Source organism: Formica exsecta, unplaced genomic scaffold (genome assembly GCF_003651465.1).
Source record: "Formica exsecta isolate Colony F162 unplaced genomic scaffold, ASM365146v1 scaffold654, whole genome shotgun sequence".
In the NCBI taxonomy this organism is placed as follows: Eukaryota; Metazoa; Arthropoda; class Insecta; order Hymenoptera; family Formicidae; genus Formica; species Formica exsecta.
The window spans coordinates 58,601-65,562 of NW_021853416.1; the positions used below are offsets into that span (position 1 = coordinate 58,601).

Below are 6,962 nucleotides of genomic sequence, written 5' to 3' on the forward strand. Positions count from 1 at the left end.
CGGCATTCTTTCGCCAACTTCTCTCATCATGTGTACGCATAAAAAAACATTTTGATCCGAACCGCACCGGAAAAACGGAATATCGCGCGCTTACCGTCAGTGCGGGGGCCAACGTGATGTCTTGTCCAGCACTGTCAGATCCAGTTCGATCCCTCAAATATCTCCCTTGATCGCCGATCTCGCCGATATACTCGATAAATATTCGATTCTCACGATTTTTGTCTCCGAGATATCTTTGGTTGTTCGTAGAGCCTTCACGTTCACTTTGACTCCTCACTGCGTTCGCACCGTACGAAAGTTCGGAAAAGATCTAGAGGGATCGACACTGAGGATCGCGGCGGACTAGTAGGAACGCGCGGAGCGGAAAGGGTGGATCTACGTAATCGTGCCGGAACGTAGATACCTTCGCGGGGATTATCAAAGATTACCGGCGATTTGCGCTCGCTCGCCGGGATATCCCGAGAGTTTGTCAGGCGCGCGTGGACCACTCGGTGGCGGACTCGGCCGCGGTGCGACGGACGCACATTTGGCAGAGCGGACGATTGGCTGTATCGGAGCCTGCGCCGGTACGTCCTCCGCGGGGGGGAAAAAGCTAACGCACCCGAGAGGGAGACGGAGAGACATAGTGGCGAGGGTGGAGAACGTAGAGGGAGAGGAGAACGCGGGGGTGATCGCCGCTCTCGCCCCCGGACACCACGGGCTCTCCGACACGGAGCGGCTCCTTAGAGGCGGGATCATCCACCAAGCTGTATCTTCTTTCTCTCTCCCTCTCTCTCTCTCTCTCTCTCTGTCTTTCAGTCTCCCTCCGTCTGTCCGTCTCTCCGTCTTTCTCCACCCTCATCCTGCTACTGTTCTCCTTCGGTCTCACCCCGCTTCTCGCGTTAGAGGCACGTAGATAGGTGGGAAGCGCGGCGGAAGGCTTCCCGCGGAGCGTCATACGAGACGGGCGCGATATCCCCCACGGTGCTTTTATTATTATTGATGCCGAGGATACCGGCGTAAGCGCGATAAGCGCCGGTGGAGACGAGCGAGAATGGATTGACGCCGATCGTGTCAGAGTTGATCGTGTCGAGCGGGCTGGCAGGTAGCCGCGCGAGAACCGAGAACGCCTCTCCGCGCGGAAGGCGCTGAAAGCTAATAATAAAGTACACGTTTCTAAACACGTACACCGCGATCAGGTGCCGTCAGCGATTTTCCGTGAGCGACACGGATGTGCTTTCGGAATAACAGCGGCGAGTTACTCTGAGAAAAGGGATGGTGGAAAGGGGACAGATTGACGGCGATGGAAATAAATCAGCTTCTATAATCGAACTTTAGGCCATAAATTAGGAACTAATGATACCATTGAAAGAATTTCAACTCTATGTAAAGTTATTTCTCTTCTGAGTAATATGCAAATTCTCTTTTTAAATTATATTAGTAATAAATATTATAATTTTCCGCTCTCCTTCATGAACTCTTTCATGGTTATAATTATTATACGATTTTCAAACATAATGTACAAAGAGAGATAAATATACGATATTTTCAAAACAATTTCAAAATACAATATTCCTGATATGCGAAAGAGATTAAACTTTCGTTATACAATCTTGTAAAGTTAAATAAGCAAGTAAATGGCAAAAAGAGACGAGGAGCGAAGGGAAGAAAGATTATTTATTACACACCCCCCATGAAATTAAAAAAGAATCGAAGGGTGTATGTGTGCCTAGAGAAACTCGTTGTCGCTGTCGTTCGATGACACGGTTGAAATGTGTCCAATTTGTTTGATTAATATATCAGCGATATCGCGTGATCTCCGCGCGAGATCGGTTCGCCGTGCGAATAGCGAGCTGTATCTACTTGTACTGAAAATTATCTGATCCACGCGGTAGAGTAACAACGGGGGCGCGACAGGCCGGACACGTGCGTGGTATACGATTTTCAAAGGGCAGCCCGGGCATAGGGGGATAGCATATATTCATAGGTATCGCGATAATAATGTATCGTTATCGCCACCTTCGTTAACCAACTCGCGCACCATCGGCAGCAGAGGCGGTGGCAAAATCAATGCTCTGATTTAATAGAATTCCGTTTCGTTATCCTGCGTTGCATAAAACTCACATCGCAGATAGATGCACACGTATGCAAATGTCAAAAATTTCCATGCCGCGAAAAACCGATATATCATCCATTTAACGCGAAAGAAACAATGAATAAGCTAAAGAAAGATGTTTAATTAAAGAGAGAGGGAGAGGAAAGAAAAAGAACATGTGCTATTATTTTAGTGACATTTTTAATTCCCTAACTTTAAATTGTATTGAAAATACTAGCTAAAGCATCCGAAACCAGACATTAAAATATCTTTATCTGTATCTATTGAATTTGCAAATACAAAAAAAATATGATTACAATTTAGAAGCTTCTAAATATATTCCTAATATTTCAAAATTTAATGTAAATTATATAAAATAATTTATACACTCCGTAAAGATTTCCTAAATTTTTGAGTTCAATATTATTTCATGATGAGATGATATAGTTAAATTTGTTCTATATTAGCTATAATATATGCAAGAAATAGAAATACAAAATTCTATTTTAAAAAAACATTAATTATCTTGATAATTCTGAAAAAAGTGATTGTAGATAAAGAAGATTATGTTCCCGAAATTCCTGTTTTTAATGATTGTATAATGATAATACACCATCTGTTACAAAAAAAAAAAAAAAAACAGACGATAAAACTAATATATCCATGAATAAAAATTTTGTTAAGAATGATGGAGTGATAAGATATGATAAATGGAGCAAGATATTGTCAGTGTTTTTATTATCTTTAATCTATTATTGAATAATCCATTATTTATCGTTATTAATTAATGTTTGTGATTATTTTTATCTCTCCATTTAAACTACTATAAAAACATTTATACCAATTTTTATTAAAAAAGTGGAGATTTTACATATGCAATTTATTTCGGATTAAATCTGAATTTATATTAAAGCTTAGTTTTGCGAGATTGTTTAAATGGTTCTATTGTAAGTTATCTTAACATTTGCTTCAGGCACTCCTAACGATGGTCATTGCCGTTGTTCCGCTTCCTATGACTGCCATGAGTAATGTCGTATCTCTTCGTTCATGCGTAAAGTTTCCGATCGTCGGACGAGAAGCGGTGTCAATCGTGCGAGAAACATCAATGCATTGTACGATTGATCGTGATCCGCGCGATTCGAAGTGCATTGTCATGTAAAAATCCCGTCGGTCTGATAGTTTTATTCTTCGCAAACAACAACATATCCGAACCACACACGAAATGTTGTATTTTCAAGTAGAGAAAGAAGAAAAATCTTCGTATTAACTTTATAACTACACATTTCCTAATATTGAGACTTTTTTAAATAATAATAAATATTATTTATATAATAATATACGTCGTTTTATTAGGAACATCGAAGAACATTTCACGAATTTTTTTTTATTTGAATAGAAAAACATTATGAGATCAGGATCTCTTTTTCATAAAGATATTTTAGATAGTAATATATATTGTACATTTTAAAATTTGAATGCGCAAAGGATTATCATTATATTTTCTTTCTTTATACATATATTTCTTTTTAGCAACATTTTTATTTTTTTGACATTAGAAACAGATGGACGCAAAGCGATTTCCTTCACTGATCATTTTAAAATTAATCACTTTTTTGTAAAATATATACTGCCATACAGTATGAAATTTTATATATCTCCAGACAGTTGCGAAAAATATATTGTCCTCGGCAATGTCTTCACCAACGGTAACCGCTTATCACGCACGAGGTCCACGTGTAACCGCGAGGACGAGTCTATCGGCGTTTAGTCGGCTTTCGTGAATGTAAACTAGGCGTTTCCTGCACGTATCGTACAAAGTGCTCGATTCGCTAGTCTTTTTTCACCCAGGCCGATCGATAATGCCATTGCAAACACCCTGTATGTGCTCGGTTAATGTTAATGGCAGGGGCCGACTCGGTCGAACGGGGTGGGTTGCCCCTTTGCTCGTGAGTTAGAGCTTCCTGAGGCTTTCCTCGCATCCACCGCACTATCCCCGCTCCGTCCCGCTCAAGTCCTGCTTGGCTAATGGCAAGGGCAGGAAATATCAAAAGTCGTCTCCGCGATCGTTCTTTTTACTCCCGTCTCTTCTTTCTCTTTCTTTCTTAATGCAAGCAGCTGGATGCTTTTACACATGACTTTCGGGAGATAGAAGATGCAGTGATTTAAAGTGACGTATTAAATTTAAAGTGAACAACTGAGGCGAGATATCGTGTAAAGTTTAATATTGCAGTGGCTAAAAAAATGTTTTTTTATTATATAATATTATATCTTATATGAATTATAAGTATTGAGAAAATTGTGTGGTAACTTGATGAATTTTTATTACAAACGAAAAAAAATCTTTAAAATTGAACGTAAATCTCAGACACACAATAAGTTTTTGCAAACGATATTATAATAAAACATAAAAAACATCATACAGAGACGTGTGATAGAAAAATCGAAACTTTTATTTTTTACGTAATATAATCTTCTTAATCTTCAAATCAGAAATAAAATAAATTGCATAAATATAATATTCATTTAAAAAAAATAGAGATCTTTATTTTATATAATGTTGTTATCAAGATTAGAGTTACAATTACTAATAAAGATTATTTATTTTTTGTATTAGAAATAATTTGCTAAAGTGTAAGAAATACATTTACAGGGATCATTTATGTTTTTCGTAATATAAAAAAGACTGAATATGTACAATAGAGAACGAAGGCGGAAAGCAATGACGCTTTATAGTGAGCTTTCGCAAACTTGAGGAGATTGCAAGAGAACTAATACGCTTATCGTGCACAAAACGCGATCGTCAAAATGATAAAATGGAAAAAATGAATCTGACTCGGGAGAGCAAATGTAATCACTGTTTGTCACGAACACAGCGACGCATTCAACAGGTTAAAGCAACACATTAAAAAGAATGCGAATTTATTCGCATGCTTAAAAATCTCTTTCGTCTCGTGTTTGCGAATTCGGTCACGATATTTCACCGGGATGAACAGTACCAGATACTAGCGTATAAAATAGTAACACGTATTAATCTTCTTCTCACGTATTTCTGAAAATAAATTAGAAATTCTACGAATATATTACAACAGTCTTTTTAACATTACGTATTTCTTTTCTCTTCTCGAAGAAATACAGCTTATTAAGAAAGTTTTTAGGATACTTAACGAATATTTGATTGGATTAAGAGCTATATTTTGATAATTGTAGTATTTGTATGCATATAGTGCATCTTTAATTTGTATGTAACCATAAATTTTAATTCGATTCTCAATCAAAGTCTTTTATAGAAATAACGCTAAAATGAAGGAATTACTTAAAAAATGGCTTTTGTATCTTTAAAAATATTGCAGATTGATTACAGATTTCTTTCAACCTTTACAAAAGATTTGACAAACGAAGAATGGATGAAAAGAAAATAATACGGTAAATTTAGATTTTTGATAAGTTTAAATGAAGGACGCGTGAGTTATACCAGTTGACTGCTCGTTCTCACGAACGTTTCCAATGTGAAGTAGTTGAAACAGCTGTTTGCACCTTCTATAAAATGTCTTATATAATCTTATATAAACACCTTATATAAAAGCTGTCCAATTAAAAGCGACGCGTAGAAGACGAACCGCGGCGGTGAAAAGGCGCGCGCAATCACGGCACGCTTCGTACGTAACGCACGTGAATTCGACCCGCAGAGGGATTCACCGATATCGTTTGATTTAATTTGTTGCAATTAGGGCAAGGGCCGCTCGGGTGCGCACGTCGATGCGGGATCGAGGTGCGAGAGATGAGTGAGGAAGAGGGAGAGAGAGAAAGAATCAGCAGTCTCCACCCGGCTTACCGCGCCCTTGCTATTAATATCAGTTAACGACCCGATATGATCACTCGTCTATACCCAGACAAGCTGTACAGCCGGCTGCCAGCGATAGTCGTTTGAGCCGAGTCATGACTCGAATCATGTCGACGCGTAGATCGTAGATTCGACCGTGATTCGGGCCCATCGATCGCGAGCTGACTCATCGGGATACGCGACTTCACCTGGATTGATAATTTCACGAATCCTTGATACGCGATTAGGTAACCTTGTCGCGGCTTTTAAATGACTACCGGTTGACTCGTATCAAAATTAAAGGGTTGTCTTTGATAAAGCCCCACCGTCAAATATCTGGCGTTACCCCGAAGAAAATGATTTGAAATAAAAACACCCAATAAAAAAAGCGCGTTGCATTTTTAATCTTCTTGTACTACTGTCTCCGTATACGTGTTTTAAATATTTTCTAGATTTTTTTGCTTTACTATCGTAGATATATTTTTTTTCTAGCAGTTTGTGCGCGATACAGTTACAAGTAAACGTCATTGTGCCATAGCGCCGTTATGACAGTGGCATATACGTACTGATAGGAATAGCCGATACGGAACGGGTTCTATCTAACAGACTTCCGGCCAGCATCGAAACAAGCCGACCGCGCGCGAATTACCATAAGCATTTATATATATGCGCCATAGCGCATTATACTTGCATACCCGGCGGCCGAAGGTGCCCGTTGTCGACGACGGTAGCGCCTCATATTAGGTGCGGGCACCATGTAGGGAAGAAGGGAGGAGAGGGAGGGATGCATGTAGGTGCCCATCAGGGGCCTGGCTACTTACTTACGTGTACCAGCCGGCCTCACGAGCCGCCGGCACGCGAGCCTGATTGACTTGTAGATGAGGCGACACAGTCGATATACTCCGGACTCTATACCGTCCGGCCGCTGGAAACGGCTCCCTGATCGCCGCCGCCACCCCCGTAGTCCGTCAGTGGGGACCCCCATAGTCGGCCCATGGTTGCGTCGCGTTCCCTCGCCTCCGACACGTTTCTCTCGTCCGTCGTTCTCTCGCTCTATTTGGTCTCTTT

General features: G+C 40.0%; 1 protein-coding gene across 1 annotated transcript in view; it reads right to left on the reverse strand.

Annotated features, from left to right (window-relative positions):
* Positions 1-471, reverse strand: part of LOC115242851 (transcriptional regulator ERG homolog) — a 56,983-nt gene extending 56,512 nt beyond the window's left edge. Inside the window, exon 1 of the mRNA XM_029819419.1 lies at positions 95-471. The gene's annotated coding sequence lies outside the window, so the exon portion shown is untranslated. The remainder of the gene's footprint in view (positions 1-94) is intronic.
* Between the last annotated feature and the right edge of the window lie 6,491 nt (positions 472-6,962).